Raw genomic sequence first — 15,500 nt, 5'->3', positions numbered from 1 at the left:
GAGGGAGAGGGGAGGGAAGGGAAGGAAAGGGGGAAGAGAAGGAGCTAACGAGTAAAAGAGGGAAAGAAGGAGGGAAGGGAAGGAAGGAGAAGGGGAGGAGGAAGAGGAGGAGGAAGGAGGGAGAAGGAGAGAGGGGAGGAAGAGGGGTGGCTAACGAGTGAACGGGGGAGACGGGGAGGGGATGGGAAGGGGGGAAGAGGTGGAGGAGGGAGAAGGACAGGGGAGTGGAGGAGGAGAAGAGAGGGAAGGGAAGGAGAGGTGGAGGGCCGGGTAGTCAGCTCCTTCATTTGATCACCAGGTAGCTCGCCGTCCACAGGTAAGTCTTGAGATTTGCTGATAATAACCTTCGTGAATATCAACTTTGATGGAATTAACTTGGGACAGTATAAGCTAATAGAGGCAGTGTATGTTTTAACTTGCGTGTATGTTAACGTAGTGAAGGAATTGACTTAGGCGTGGTTCATAAGTTAACTGTTGTGATTTGGTTCGTGGTTCATAAGTTAACTGCTGTAAGGTGATTTGGTTCGTGGTTCATAAGTAACTGTTGTAAGGTGATTTGGTTCGTGGTTCATAAGTTAACTGCTGTAAGGTGATTCAGTTCGTGGTTCATAAGTAACTGTTGTAAGGTGATTTGGTTCGTGGTTCATAAGTTAACTGTTGTAAGGTGATTCATTTCGTGGTTCATAAGTAACTGTTGTAAGTGATTTGGTTCGTGGTTCATAAGTTAACTGTTGTAAGGTGATTCATTTCGTGGTTCATAAGTAACTGTTGTAAGTGATTTGGTTCGTGGTTCATAAGGTAACTGTTGTAAGTGATTCGGTTCGTGGTTCATAAGGTAACTGTTGTAAGTGATACGGTTCGTGGTTCATAAGGTAACTGTTGTGATTCGGTTCGTGGTTCATAAGTTAACTGTTGTAAGGTGGTTTGGTTCGTGGTTCATAAGTTAACTGTTGTAAGTGATTCGGTTCGTGGTTCATAAGTTAACTGTTAGGTGATTCGGTTCGTGGTTCATAAGTTAACTGTTGTAAGGTGATTCGGTTCGTGGTTCATAAGTTAACTGTTAGGTGATTCGGTTCGTGGTTCATAAGTTAACTGTTGTAAGGTGATTCGGTTCGTGGTTCATAAGTTAACTGTTAGGTGATTCGGTTCGTGGTTCATAAGTTAACTGTTGTAAGATGATTCGGTTCGTGGTTCATAAGTTAACTGTTGTAGGGTGATTCGGTTCGTGGTTCATAAGTTAACTGTTGTAAGGTGATTTGGTTCGTGGTTCATAAGTTAACTGTTGTAAGTGATTCGGTTCGTGGTTCATAAGTTAACTGTTGTAAGGTGATTTGGTTCGTGGTTCATAAGTTAACTGTTGTAAGGTGATTTGGTTCGTGGTTCATAAGTTAACTGTTGTAAGGTGATTCGGTTCGTGGTTCGTAAGTTAACTGTTGTAAGGTGATTCGGTTCGTGGTTCATAAGTTAACTGTTGTAAGGTGATTCGGTTCGTGGTTCGTAAGTTAACTGTTGTAAGGTGATTCGGTCGGTGGTTCATAAGTTAACTGTTGTAAGGTGATTCGGTTCGTGGTTCATAAGTTAACTGTTGTAAGGTGATTCGGTCGGTGGTTCATAAGTTAACTGTTGTAAGGTGATTCGGTTCGTGGTTCATAAGTTAACTGTTGTAAGGTGATTCGGTTCGTGGTTCATAAGTTAAATGTAAGTAATTCGGTTCGTGGTTCATAAGGTAACTGTTGTAAAGTGATTTGGTTCGTGGTTCATAAGGTAACTGTTGTAAAGTGATTTGGTTCGTGGTTCATAAGGTAACTGTTGTAAAGTGATTTGGTTCGTGGTTCATAAGGTAACTGTTGTAAGGTGATTTGGTTCGTGGTTCATAAGGTAACTGTTGTAAGGTGATTCGGTTCGTGGTTCATAAGGTAACTGTTGTAAGGTGATTCGGTTCGTGGTTCATAAGGTAACTGTTGTAAGGTGATTCGGTTCGTGGTTCATAAGGTAACTGTTGTAAGGTGATTCGGTTCGTGGTTCATAAGGTAACTGTTGTAAGGTGATTCGGTTCGTGGTTCATAAGGTAACTGTTGTAAGGTGATTCGGTTCGTGGTTCATAAGGTAACAAGGTAACTGTTGTAAGGTGATTCGGTTCGTGGTTCATAAGGTAACTGTTGTAAGGTGATTCGGTTCGTGGTTCATAAGGTAACTGTTGTAAGGTGATTCGGTTCGTGGTTCATAAGGTAACTGTTGTAAGGTGATTCGGTTCGTGGTTCATAAGGTAACTGTTGTAAGGTGATTCGGTTCGTGGTTCATAAGGTAACTGTTGTAAGGTGATTCGGTTCGTGGTTCATAAGTTAACTGTTGTAAGGTGATTCGGTTCGTGGTTCATAAGTTAACTGTTGTAAGGTGATTCGGTTCGTGGTTCATAAGTTAACTGTTGTAAGGTGATTCGGTTCGTGGTTCATAAGTTAACTGTTGTAAGGTGATTCGGTTCGTGGTTCATAAGTTAACTGTTGTAAGGTGATTCGGTTCGTGGTTCATAAGTTAACTGTTGTAAGGTGATTCGGTTCGTGGTTCATAAGTTAACTGTTGTAAGGTGATTCGGTTCGTGGTTCATAAGTTAACTGTTGTAAGGTGATTCGGTTCGTGGTTCATAAGTTAACTGTTGTAAGGTGATTCGGTTCGTGGTTCATAAGTTAACTGTTGTAAGGTGATTCGGTTCGTGGTTCATAAGTTAACTGTTGTAAGGTGATTCGGTTCGTGGTTCATAAGTTAACTGTTGTAAGGTGATTCGGTTCGTGGTTCATAAGTTAACTGTTGTAAGGTGATTCGGTTCGTGGTTCATAAGTTAACTGTTGTAAGGTGATTCGGTTCGTGGTTCATAAGTTAACTGTTGTAAGGTGATTCGGTTCGTGGTTCATAAGTTAACTGTTGTAAGGTGATTCGGTTCGTGGTTCATATTAACTGTTGTAAGGTGATTCGGTTCGTGGTTCATAAGTTAACTGTTGTAAGGTGATTCGGTTCGTGGTTCATAAGTTAACTGTTGTAAGGTGATTCGGTTCGTGGTTCATAAGTTAACTGTTGTAAGGTGATTCGGTTCGTGGTTCATAAGTTAACTGTTGTAAGGTGATTCGGTTCGTGGTTCATAAGTTAACTGTTGTAAGGTGATTCGGTCGGTGGTTCATAAGTTAACTGTTGTAAGGTGATTCGGTTCGTGGTTCATAAGTTAACTAAGTGATTCGGTTCGTGGTTCATAAGGTAACTGTTGTAAGTGATTCGGTTCATGGTTCATAAGTTAACTGTTGTAAGTGATTCGGTCGGTGGTTCATAAGTTAACTGTTGCAAGGTGGTTCGGTCGGTGGTTCATAAGTTAACTGTTGTAAGGTGATTCGGTTCGTGGTTCATAAGTTAACTGTTGTAAGGTGATTCGGTTCGTGGTTCATAAGTTAACTGTTGTAAGGTGATTCGGTTCGTGGTTCATAAGTTAACTGTTGTAAGGTGATTCGGTCGGTGGTTCATAAGTTAACTGTTGTAAGGTGATTCGGTTCGTGGTTCATAAGTTAACTAAGTGATTCGGTTCGTGGTTCATAAGGTAACTGTTGTAAGTGATTCGGTTCGTGGTTCATAAGTTAACTGTTGTAAGTGATTCGGTCGGTGGTTCATAAGTTAACTGTTGCAAGGTGGTTCGGTCGGTGGTTCATAAGTTAACTGTTGTAAGGTGATTTGGTTCGTGGTTCACAAGTTAACTGTTGTAAGGTGATTTGGTTCGTGGTTCACAAGTTAACTGTTGTAAGGTGATTTGGTTCGTGGTTCACAAGTTAACTGTTGTAAGGTGATTTGGTTCGTGGTTCTGTTAACTGTTGTAAGGTGATTTGGTTCGTGGTTCACAAGTTAACTGTTGTAAGGTGATTTGGTTCGTGGTTCACAAGTTAACTGTTGTAAGGTGATTTGGTTCGTGGTTCACAAGTTAACTGTTGTAAGGTGATTTGGTTCGTGGTTCACAAGTTAACTGTTGTAAGGTGATTTGGTTCGTGGTTCACAAGTTAACTGTTGTAAGGTGATTTGGTTCGTGGTTCACAAGTTAACTGTTGTAAGGTGATTTGGTTCGTGGTTCACAAGTTAACTGTTGTAAGGTGATTTGGTTCGTGGTTCATAAGGTAACTGTTGTAAGTGATTCGGTTCGTGGTTCATAAGGTAACTGTTGTAAGTGATTCGGTTCGTGGTTCATAAGTTAACTGTTGCAAGTGATTCGGTTCGTGGTTCATAAGTTAACTGTTGCAAGTGATTTGGTTCGTGGTTCATAAGTTAACTGTTGTAAGGTGATTCGGTTCGGGTCGTGTTGCGGTTGTTTCGATACATCATGACTTTGTATTACTTTTATTGCCGTGGTATTACTTAATTTTCAACTTTTTTTTTCTCTATCTCCTTATTTTGGTCTTCACTCCTTATTTTTTGGCCTTCTTATTTTGGCCCTTATAAAAGCATAGTCAGTTTCTTGCGATTGTGTTAAAACTCGTAATACTCCAGCGATTGTTTCCTTACCTCACGAATATTTTTTCAACTCCATACTGTCTCCATATTCCTGCCCTCATAAATGGTCCTCCTTTGGGTTATCTAGGGACATAAGTTGTATACGAGGCATGGTTCGGTGTTTTCATCTCCAATCTTCTCTTCCAGGACCTGTCTAAGAGTTCCTGCAAAGGTGGAAGAGGACGTCCCTGAGGCTTGAGTCTTCAAAGGATTCTGAAAAGTGGTTGAGGTCTATGCTGATTCCCTAGAGGCGGAAGAGGACGTCCTTGAGAATCCAGTAACTCTATAAAAGGATATGGATAAGTGCTTTCCCTTCGTCCACAAGTTGTAAGCCTCCGCCCCCCTTTCCTCCACTTCATTTAGATACTATTTTTTTTTGTAGGTTTTCACGCCCCTTCTTCCACCTTCTCCGCTTTCAGTTAACAGAGAGCCTGGGTTCGATTCCCGGGCGGAGTGGAAAAATTTGGGCGGCTTTTCCGATACCCTACGCTCATGTCCACCCAGCAGTGAATGGGTACCAGGTATTAATCGGGGGTTGTCCCGCCTCCTGGCATCTGTTCCCTTCTCCTGTAGTTCCTTACCCTTCTGTATCTCCGGTATATGACCACAGATGTTGCGCCGACTAAACGAAGCTTTCTAACTTTTTCCACGCTCATTCTTTCATTTTATTATTCTCCGCTTTCAGTTATTGGTCTCAACGCGTTCAAGTTGTGTAGTTGGTCTTGCCACAGCACATTTAATCATTTGTCAAAAGGAACTTGCACAAGACTGAGGCCAGACAGCTTACAAATGGTAGTTCCCAAGTGGGTTATATACCAACTTCGCATCCATAAATCACTCATAGCTTCCACTTCATTAAAGATCTCATTCGTGTTTGCTCAGTCTGTGCCACTATTATCACTCTCCGTACTCTGCATGTATGAATCTTTAACTAAATCCTGAAGTCTTCCTTTATTAGAAGACTAGCATGTGTCTAGTAATACCAGTGTAGTTTTCCGATATGATTAACCTTCCTGTATTAGTAAGCATCCCATTGTCAAACTTGGTCATGTCATCAGTTTACACGAGCTGCATTGCCACGAGTTTTATCTGGTTAGCCTTCCCATATTTGTAAGCATCCCATTGTCATAAACTTGGACATGTCATCAGTTTACACGAGCTGCATTGCCACTAGTTTTATATGATTAGCCTTCCCATATTTGTAAACATCCCATTGTCATAAACTTGGACATGTCATCAGTTTACACGAGCTGCATTGCCACTAGTTTTATATGATTAGCCTTCCCATATTTGTAAGCATCCCATTGTCATAAACCTGATGTCTGTTTTACTCGTTGCAATGCCAAGAAACAAACTTGTCAGTCAACCACAGTAAAGGTCGTTGATGTAGATATAGTGTACTTTTAAACGGATTGCATTGGCTAGTGTACTGAAGTCCTTATCGTACCAGTTGACTCTTGAACACACAGGATCCTGCTCCGTACACCCCAACCTCTCTGCCACTCGCGTTGTCACTGACTGTCCCAATGTCACCACCCTCCTCTGCTGTCTTAATTATCCTCTTTACTTTTTTGCAAATTTTCTTAATATTCTACAAATTTCCACTACACACATTTCCTACGACTCTATCCAGGTTAAGCAATATACCATCTTTATACCAGACAACTTCCCTGATTAATTGCTCTCCTTTATTTGCAAACAGTGCATTATAAATTGTTTGATCTATTTAGGTTTATACCTTTGTAAGCAACATTTATGGTCTGATAGTGCTTCTATTAATTGCCCATTGATTGGTCACTGATTAGATTCAACAAGCTTGGATGGAAGAAAGTAAATATCGGTTACATTTAATTAAATACGAAAGTTCTTGTAGAAGTTTTAAATTTGTTTAAACTTATGATTCCCCCCTACCCCCCTTTGACTAACGACTCCACACCCTCCTGCTCCTGGCGTAAATAGTTCGGGACGCCAATTTCATTCATCCTTCTAGACAATTAGCCAAGATGAATTTTGGGGACAGATGGGGTCTTGCATCAATAATTACTTAAGAACTATAGTAGGTTGGTTAAATGAAACGAGTTGTGTATTTTTATTGTACTTTTATTTTCTTTCCAGGTGAGCGAGTGTCCTCCCTGCCGGCCACCGTGAGAAGTGGACACCACCTCCTGAAGGACCTTCCATCCCCGCTCTGCGCTTCGCCGGCCTCTCGCTGCCCGGAAGATCTCTGCATCACAGCATTGTGGTGATCGTCTCGCTTGTCAAGAATTATTGGCTGACTGGTGTCGGTAGATAAGCAACTTGAATGTTAAGAGTCAGAGACTCTCCCATTGACTTTGATTTCTTTTCTTTTTTTTTATACAAATTTTTGTTGTGGAAAGCTTGTCTTTTTCTCCGGAGCCTTGAACAGGTATCAAGAGGCGATCTCTGCATGGAGTAGCGTTGCCGTCACGCTATGGTTCCAAATAAAGCTGGAGAGTACAGAAAATGATTAAAAATTGCCTTGACAAATCGTGGTAATCCAATTAATAACTATTGTCGACTCTATAATCTTAGCTGGACCATTACTACCTGTGACCCACCTGTTATGCCCACAACACTTAAGCCCCACTAACTCGAATATCTGCCAGTACATAGTGTGGCGATTTGATATAATGACTTCTGGAGTCATCAATGGCTCAACTACTATCCCACAATAAGAATTGCTTTATGAGGAGTCTGCAAGGGCAGGAGAGTGGGGGAGTGACAAAAGAGGGCCGGTATTGGAGAGAGTCAGCAGGTGAGGGGTGCTGGTGCAGGGAAAATAGGCTTCTGCAGTGACCACCACAAAGTTCATCTGAGGTGTTAATAATTATGACTAGATGGGGCATAGTTAACAATTATGACAAATCATCAGGGCTGGTTGATATCAGCCTATCACAAGAGACATGGAAAGGGTGAAGAGACAAACTCCATTCTAGCTTCCACTGAGAGTCTGGGAACAAGAAAAGTTGCAGGGGAAAAAGCGACCTTGTATTTAGTGTACCGAGGGTAACTATTTCCCCCTGGTGGTTGTGGTTTCCAGAAGTCTCTATTTTTATGGTAAGTCTCCTCTTCCTCTCCATCACTATCTCCGCTCGTCATTCATCTGCAAGGTCACCCATGTGTTACGTCTTCCGCAATCAAAGTTGGAGCGTCCGAGAAGTCCTCCACCTTCCTGACACTCAACAAATGTAAGACGCTTCCACCTCACGTCAACTATTTCCAAAGACTGAAAAGGAGATCAATCGGGTTCTCGTGAGTGTTTTAGTAATTTCACGGTACAGAGGAAAGGTCAAACTACCACCTGAGTCATAAAGCTACTTCTGGAAATGACCCACGTAAGCCTTGTCAAGTGTGTGTGCTTGGCGAGGAAATGTTTTAAGCATGTGATCCGAAGAGCTTTCAAATGACGGACAAAGAGAAATAATGTTATCCCCCTTACATTGGGAAAGCCCGCAGCTACAGAGTTAAAACATTTCCTCGCCCAAGCACACACATACTTAACAAGGCTTTCGTGGGCATTTCCAGAAGTAGCTTTATGACCCTGGTGGTAGTTTGACCTTTCTTCTGTACCGCGAAATTACTAAAACATGAAAAGGCCTGGTGATGTACGAGGAGAGTATTAGGACGCCCCTCCACCCAAAACTGACCTCTCTCTTGATCTCTCGCTCTGTTCTCTTTCACTGGAGTAGTTTCTAGTGGGCCTTTTGTTTTTGTTCCTGCTTTTTTTTTTGCCCTTGAACTGCCTCCCTCAAAAAAATATATAAATAGAAATAAAGTAGCAAAACTATAAAGATGTACACGTTATATAACACGGAAACAAACGTGAGGGAGGCAGCGAGCGACAAACAGAGCGAATCCTTGGAACAGAGAAGAGCCAGTTAACTTTGATGCAAAATTCCTACAAAAGACAACTGCCGTGGAGCCGCAATGTTCACCTGACGGCAGAGAGATCAAGCTCTCCCTGTTACAGACGAATCTTTGAGTCTGATCCACTCAACAGCTTCCAGTGATCACAGTCATCGTAAGTTGCCGCAGAGCAGGACTGGTCAGCCTTCTCCGGATGATAAAGATCAGAACATGTCTGGCCCCGCCCTCTTCCATCATAATAATGGACTCAATATTTCTTAAGGCAGACTGGAGGGCGGGCGACTGATTGATTGGTGTAAGGCAAACAAACAATAGGCACCGCGAGGTAACTGCCGGCAGTTGGCCACTCACTCAGCCAGTCAGTCCACTCCGGCGGCGACCTGTGCACCGCCGACTCCACCCAGCCGGGCACCGACCCCTCCTCGCGCCGCCCCCGGCAGACGCTCCTCAGCCACATTGCACCAGCACGGCAGGACAGCAGCGTCAGGCCCGGCAGCCCCTTCACCCCCGCCAGGATGCTGCCGCCGGACACCGCCTCCACGCTGCTCCCGTGGCGTGTGGTGGTGGCCGCCATGCAGCTGCAGGGCTGCTTCCCCTTCAGGATGTCTGCCACCAGTGGTCTGCCCACGTTCAGTCTCCCGCTGTGCCTGTGGTCGGTCTTTGCGTTCCTGTTACGGATGGCGCTGCTCTGCTCCACCACCAAGGAGTACGTACTCCAGAACTTATCGCTGGACGTGGGCACCATCTTGTACCTCTGCATGGGTGCGCTCCTGTCGGTCTGCCTGTGCCTGATCCCTATTGCCATGGGCGTGAGGAGCGCTTGGTTGGCCAGGCTCCTGCACGACCTGTCCGAGGTGTCGGGAGTCTCTCCGCCACACACGCACCGATGGTACTGGAAACCACAGACTCTGATATTTATGTTCTGTGTTATCGTGTTCCTGGCCATATCTACACGCGACGTCGTCCAGATGGGCTTCACGTCTGTAGGGTTCAATGTGGCCCTCTTGGCCACGAACATCCTCTCCCTCATGGACTTCATGCTACCAGAAGAAGTCTTATCCATGGCGGCCGGCCTCCTGGGCTGCCGCCTGCTGGCCGCCACGGAGGCCACGGCGGCCACGCTCTCTGTACTGCTCGCCCACGACGGATCCTTCAAGACTGAGAGCGACATGGAGGCGGCGATGCTGCAGCTGCGTGACCTGGACGGCGTCATCCGGGAGGTACGGGGCGAAAGTACTGTGGGTGGCTGAACACCACCCAGTTAGTGTGTTATCACTGCCAGGACTCGCACAGCCTCCCCCACCCCACCACAATGTGAATCCCTTCGCCACAGGTGGAGCTGCAGAGGGCGGCCGCGGCGCGCTGCTTCTTCCCGATGGTCACCATGAAGCTGATGATGGCCATCCTGTTGGCCGTGGTCTGCCCCTACGCCATTCTCAAGGGCAAGCTTATGGGCGGCGGCACAGTCGCAATCATGTGCTTGGGCTACTACTACATGGCCAGGTTCTGCCACCTGGGGCAGACCTTCATTGACAAGGTGGGTGCCGTCTGACTCATGGTGTTCGAGACCGTATCTCACACTTCGTCGTGTTTGTTGTCAATTAGTCATATTAATAGTTTGACAATACTTCCCCAAACTCGGTTTCATTCCAGGCTGGCACGGCTGAAGGACTACTGAGAGACCTGACGGTCAAAAGCCACATTCACAGTTTCAACGTAAAGGTTTGTATGCATCACTGTGTTCTGTCTTGTGTGCGGTGAGGCAGCCGTGCAGAGGGAAGCATACACGCCGGCCTTGAGACGACACTTATTATCCTCCAAGCCGTGGCGGCTAGGTGCAGCCACACCTGGTGGAACAGTATGCATTCAAGGGCGTCAGCTGCTCGTGTGTTCAGGGTGCAAGTGTCCCAAACATTTTGGCACCCGTGAAACTGTTAGTGCGGCAGCGAGGGTGAGGACTGTGTGCCAGCCTGTTCCTGCTGCCTGTGTGGCCCACCAAGGCCCAGCGTCTGGCTGGCCGCTGCCACGAACACAAACCAACGAGACAGAGACTACAAAATGGAAAAAGTAAAAGGAAGTATAGTTCTAAACCGAGTCACTGTTGATCCCCACTAGGCAAGCAACTGTCAAGCCCCACCATGCAGGGATAAAACTTACGAGACCATCTTTGTCCTACAAAGATCAATTGGTTAGGCCGCCGCAGCAAGAATCCCTTTCCTTGCTCGGTGACGGGAGCCACGACAGGGAGGGACACGTAAACAACAACTCTACCTCACACAAACAAGTCTCTGTCCCCAAATGGGAGAAAAAAAAGTGTTGATGTTTTTGGCATGTGTGTCAAGACCCTCATTCCTGGCGGGACTCCCAGGCCGCCCGCCCCCCCCTGACCCCCTGAGGTGCGGCCCCGCCCTGGGCAAACAGTGTGGCCAGCGGACGCTCTGAGCACCCGCATTACATTAAGCAAACAACCTAATCGCCGTTACTGAAGCCACACCCTCGCCCTGTTGACTGAGCACCAATTACAATAATAATAAGATAACGATCAATAACAAAAAGGTAATAATAAAATGAGTGATTACCATTATTACTACTACTACTACTACTACTGGTACTCTATACTACGACTACTACGACTACTACTACTACTACTTCTACGACTACCATTACTACAACTACTACTACTACTACTACTACTACTACTACAACAACTACTATTACTACTACTTCTATTACTACTACTACTTCTATTACTACTACTACTTCTATTACTACTACTACTTCTATTACTACTACTACTACTACTATGTGAACTTGGGTGGCGAAGTGTTTAAGAAGTATAAGACGCTCCCTAGAACTGACAAACACTAGGCAGCATATGTTAATCTGGCAACGTTGGAGGGAGTATGTGAGTGATGGGGTGACTCTGCTGGTGTGTTGACAGGTCCACCAGCTGACGGAGAGGCTGTCACACCACCTCTCCTTCGACATGTGTGGCTGGTACCGGTTAGACTACGGCTCCTTCCTTGGGGTAAGAATTTATGGCTATTTTTTTCATTGTTTTGTTTTCTTTGAGTAAGTCATGTTTTAAATTTTTCTTTCTCTTCTTATTTCCTTCCCTCCTTGGTCTTCTATTCTCCTCCATTACAGTTTGTTCGAGTTTTCTTTTCATCTCTCTCTCTCTCTCTCTCTCTCTCTCTCTCTCTCTCTCTCTCTCTCTCTCTCTCTCTCTCTCTCTCTCTCCCTTCCTTTCTTCCCCTTTCCCTCTCTTTCCCTTCCTTTCTTCCTTCCTCCTTACCTCTCTCCCTTCCTCCCTCCCCCCTTCCCCGTCCCTCTCTCTCTCCCTTCCTTTCTTCCTCCTTGCCTGCCTCTCTTTCCCCCTTCCTCCCTTCCCCCATAGACTTCCCCGTCCCTCTCTCTCTCCCTTCCTTTCTTCCTCCTTGCCTGCCTCTCTTTCCCCCTTCCTCCCTTCCCCTATAGACTTCCCCGTCCCTCTCTCTCTCCCTTCCTTTCTTCCTCCTTGCCTGCCTCTCTTTCCCCCTTCCTCCCTTCCCCCATAGACTTCCCCGTCCCTCTCTCTCCCTTCCTTTCTTCCTCCTTGTCTCTCTCTTTCCCCCTTCCTCCCTTCCCCCCTTTCCGGTCCCTCTCTCCCTTCCTTTCTTCCTCCTTGCCTCTCTTTCCTCCTTCATCCCTTCCCCTATAGACTTCCCCGTCCCTCTCTTTCCCTTCCTTTCTTCCTCCTTGCCTCTCTCTTTCCCCCTTCCTCCCTTCCCCCCTTCCCCGTCCCTCTCTCTCTCTACTACTACTACTACTACTACAACAACAACAACTACCACTACTTCTATTATTACTACTACTACTACTACTACTTCTACTATGTGAACTTGGGTGGCGAAATGTTTAAGAATAAGACCTCCCTGGAACTGACAAACACACACACTGGACGTAGTCTATCTTGATTTCCAGAAAGCGTTTGATAAAGTCCCACATCATAAATTACTTTACAAATTAAAGCAAATAGGTATTGACGGTCAAGTAAACCAATGGATCGCGAATTGGTTGAGCAACAGACAACAAAGAGTTGTGATTGACGGATTTAACTCAGAGTGGGCGCCGGTCACTAGTGGCGTCCCTCAGGGCTCGGTTCTTGGCCCAGTGCTCTTCATTATTTACATCAACGATGTGGATGTCGGACTCAATAATCGCATTAGTAAATTTGCAGACGACACAAAGATTGGTAACTCGGTTCTCACTGACGAAGACAGGCAAACCCTCCAAGAGGATTTGCACAAAATTTCAGCTTGGTCGGATAGATGGGAGATGCCCTTTAACGTAGACAAGTGCCAGGTCCTTCAAGTTGGAAAAAGGAATAAGAACTTCGATTACGAAATGCGAGGCGTTAAACTCACAAGGGTTCAATGCGTCAAGGACTTGGGGGGTCAAAATCGCGTCAAACCTCAAATTCTCACAGCAATGCATCGATGCAGCAAATAAAGCGAACAGAATGTTGGGCTTCATTAAAGAAACTTTTTATTCAAGAATAAAGATGTAATACTTCCACTCTACAATAGTTTAGTCAGACCCCACTTGGAATATGCGGTACAGTTTTGGTCTCCCCACCATGCAAAGGACATTGCTAAATTAGGTGTTCAGCGTCGGGCAACAAAAATGATCCCTTCCTTGCGCAACAAATCTTACGAAGAAAGGCTTTCCACCCTTAACATGTTCTCTCTTACGAAACGTCGCCTCCGAGGAAAACTGACCGAATGTTTTAAAATACTTAATGGTTTCACGAATGTAGACAGATCAACATTGTTTATGATCGATGACACTTTGCGTACGAGTAACAATGGCGTAAAACTCAAATGTAGACAAGTAAATTCAGACTGCACCAAATTTTTCTTCACTAACGTTGTAGTGCGAGAATGGAATAAGCTCCCACCGTCAGTGGTCTAGTGTAACACGATTGACTCCTTCAAAAACAAGCTCGACCGACACTTCATTGAACTTAATATTAACTAGAGTTGAAATGCATCGTTTTGGAGCCTTCTGATTAATGTAGAATCACTTAGATTTAAGGACTGACCACCTAGTATTCCTTGCCTCCCTCTCTCCCTTTCCACCCTTCCCCCAAAGCCCTCTCTCAGCCCCGTCCCTTCCCTTGCAGCTCTTCAACACGGTGCTGACCTACGTGGTGATCATCTTCCAAGTGGGCGGCAGCATCATTGACGTCACCTACCCCGCCCCCGCTCCTGGCAACTCCTCAGCCCCAGCATAGAAAATGGGTCCACGCTAGACTCATTCTTGGGTGACTAGTGCAAGTTGGCTTTATGGGGATTCTATGATAATTATTAAAGGTAATCACATGTATATTTGATGAGTCAGTGATTTGTAACTTAGGTGGATAGTTCATTTTTGGAAGCACCGAATTTTGTGAAAGTTGTGATGAAATAAAACAGAAATAAAATTGTTGGAACCACTACTACTACTACTACTACTACTACTACTACTATTACTACTACTACTACTACTACTATTACTACTACTACTACTACTACTATTATTACTACTACTACTACTACTACTACTACTATTACTACTACTACTACTACTACTACTACTATTACTACTACTACTACTACTACTACTACTACTACTACTATTACTACTACTACTACTACTACTAATTCTAAATAAAAGTAAGTCTAAATAATGTAGGGAATCGTAAATGGACACGTAAATATGGAAAGTAAATGCGTGTGTGTGTGTGTGTATGTATGTATGTATGTATGTATGTATGTATGTATGTGTGTATGTATGTGTGTGTGTGTGCGTGTGTGTGTCACCCCCATACAAAACAACCACACATTCCATACCTGTTTTTCCTCCTTCCCGGCGTCCCTCTCCTCTCCTTCACGTGCTCCTCGGCTCCTCGGTGTCCTCAGGTATAAAGCGTGATGCAGGGCTCCTCCTCAAGGCTCCAAACACACGGGAAATCAAAGGAAATTCGGGCACTCCATCCTCCCTTCCTCCTCGCCGCCGCCATCTTTGTTTACATGGCGGCGGCGGCGGTGGCGGTGTGCTTTCAGTTTTCATTTTCTATTTTTACGTTAATGGAAGTCTTCAAAGGTAATATAGAACCAGGAATAATAAGTTAGTATCCTCGGAGGGGCTCGCTACTCCCCCCCAACCCTCTCTCTCTCTCTCTCTCTCTCTCTCTCTCTCTCTCTCTGGAAAATATAAATGCTAAATGAAAAGGAGAAGGAGAAGAAGGAGGAGGAGGAGGAAGAGAAGAAGAAGAAGAAGAAGAAGGAGGAGAAAGAGAAGGAAGAGGAGGAGAAAAAGAAGAAGAAGAAGAAAATGAAGAAGGAAGAATGAGGAGGAGGAGGAGGAGAAGGAAAAGAAGAAAGAAGAGGAAGAAGAGGAGGAAGAGGAGAAAAGAAGGAAAAAAAGGAGGAGGAGGAAGAGAAGAAGAAGAAGAAGAAGAAGAAGAAGAGGAAGAAGAAGAAGAAGAAGAAGGAAATAACACCCACCAATCCATCAATATACTTCTTTAGGATTAACAAACACTAAAGACAGCCTCGTTCTGCTGTATATTATGACCCAAACTTCACATAACAGACGCTTGAAGCCTCCATATAGATTAAAGTCCAACGCAGATTAAATTTGTAACTATCTATTGGCAGGGTTTTATTTTCCTCTCCTTTTTCTTCTTCTTCTTTTTCTTCTTTGTTCTTGCTGTTTTTCTCATCTTCAACTTTTCATTCTTTTTTTTCTAATTCATCTTTTTTTTTTGTCTTTTCATTCTCTTTTCTTCTTCTTCTCTGTTATTTCTTTCTCCTCTTCTCTTGTCTTTCTCATCCCGTTTTCTATTCATTTTCTTCTTCTTCTTCTTCCTCTTCTTTCTATCTTTCTCCTTCTCTTCTTTCGCATTCTCCTCATCTCTTTCTTTCTCCTTTCCATTCCATTCTCTTGTCTTCCCGTCTATCTCATTCTAATCTCCTTTTCATTCTCCTCCTATCTTCCTCCTCTTCTTCTCCTTGTATTCCTGTCCTCATCTCCTTCTTTACTTCTTCTTCTTTACTTAACATCCTTAT

General features: G+C 44.5%; 3 long non-coding RNA genes across 3 annotated transcripts; 2 read left to right on the top strand and 1 right to left on the bottom strand.

Moving 5' to 3' along the window:
• Positions 1–285: 285 nt before the first annotated feature.
• On the top strand, positions 286–6,773 carry LOC127002933 (uncharacterized). The gene is made up of 3 exons (XR_007756747.1): positions 286–316; positions 4,666–4,845; positions 6,634–6,773. It is a non-coding gene; the product is annotated as an uncharacterized LOC127002933 (long non-coding RNA).
• On the top strand, positions 2,322–3,496 carry LOC127002934 (uncharacterized). The gene is made up of 3 exons (XR_007756748.1): positions 2,322–2,926; positions 2,963–3,152; positions 3,373–3,496. It is a non-coding gene; the product is annotated as an uncharacterized LOC127002934 (long non-coding RNA).
• Positions 6,774–6,878: 105 nt separating the features above from the next.
• Positions 6,879–14,443, bottom strand: LOC127002932 (uncharacterized). The gene is made up of 2 exons (XR_007756746.1): positions 14,280–14,443; positions 6,879–6,986 (listed from the first exon to the last, which is right to left on the bottom strand). It is a non-coding gene; the product is annotated as an uncharacterized LOC127002932 (long non-coding RNA).
• Between the last annotated feature and the right edge of the window lie 1,057 nt (positions 14,444–15,500).

This window comes from Eriocheir sinensis, chromosome 24, assembly GCF_024679095.1.
Source record: "Eriocheir sinensis breed Jianghai 21 chromosome 24, ASM2467909v1, whole genome shotgun sequence".
Lineage (NCBI taxonomy): Eukaryota > Metazoa > Arthropoda > Malacostraca > Decapoda > Varunidae > Eriocheir > Eriocheir sinensis.
The sequence above is the reverse complement of the archived record's forward strand: the minus strand, read 5'-3'. Positions and strand labels throughout refer to the sequence as shown.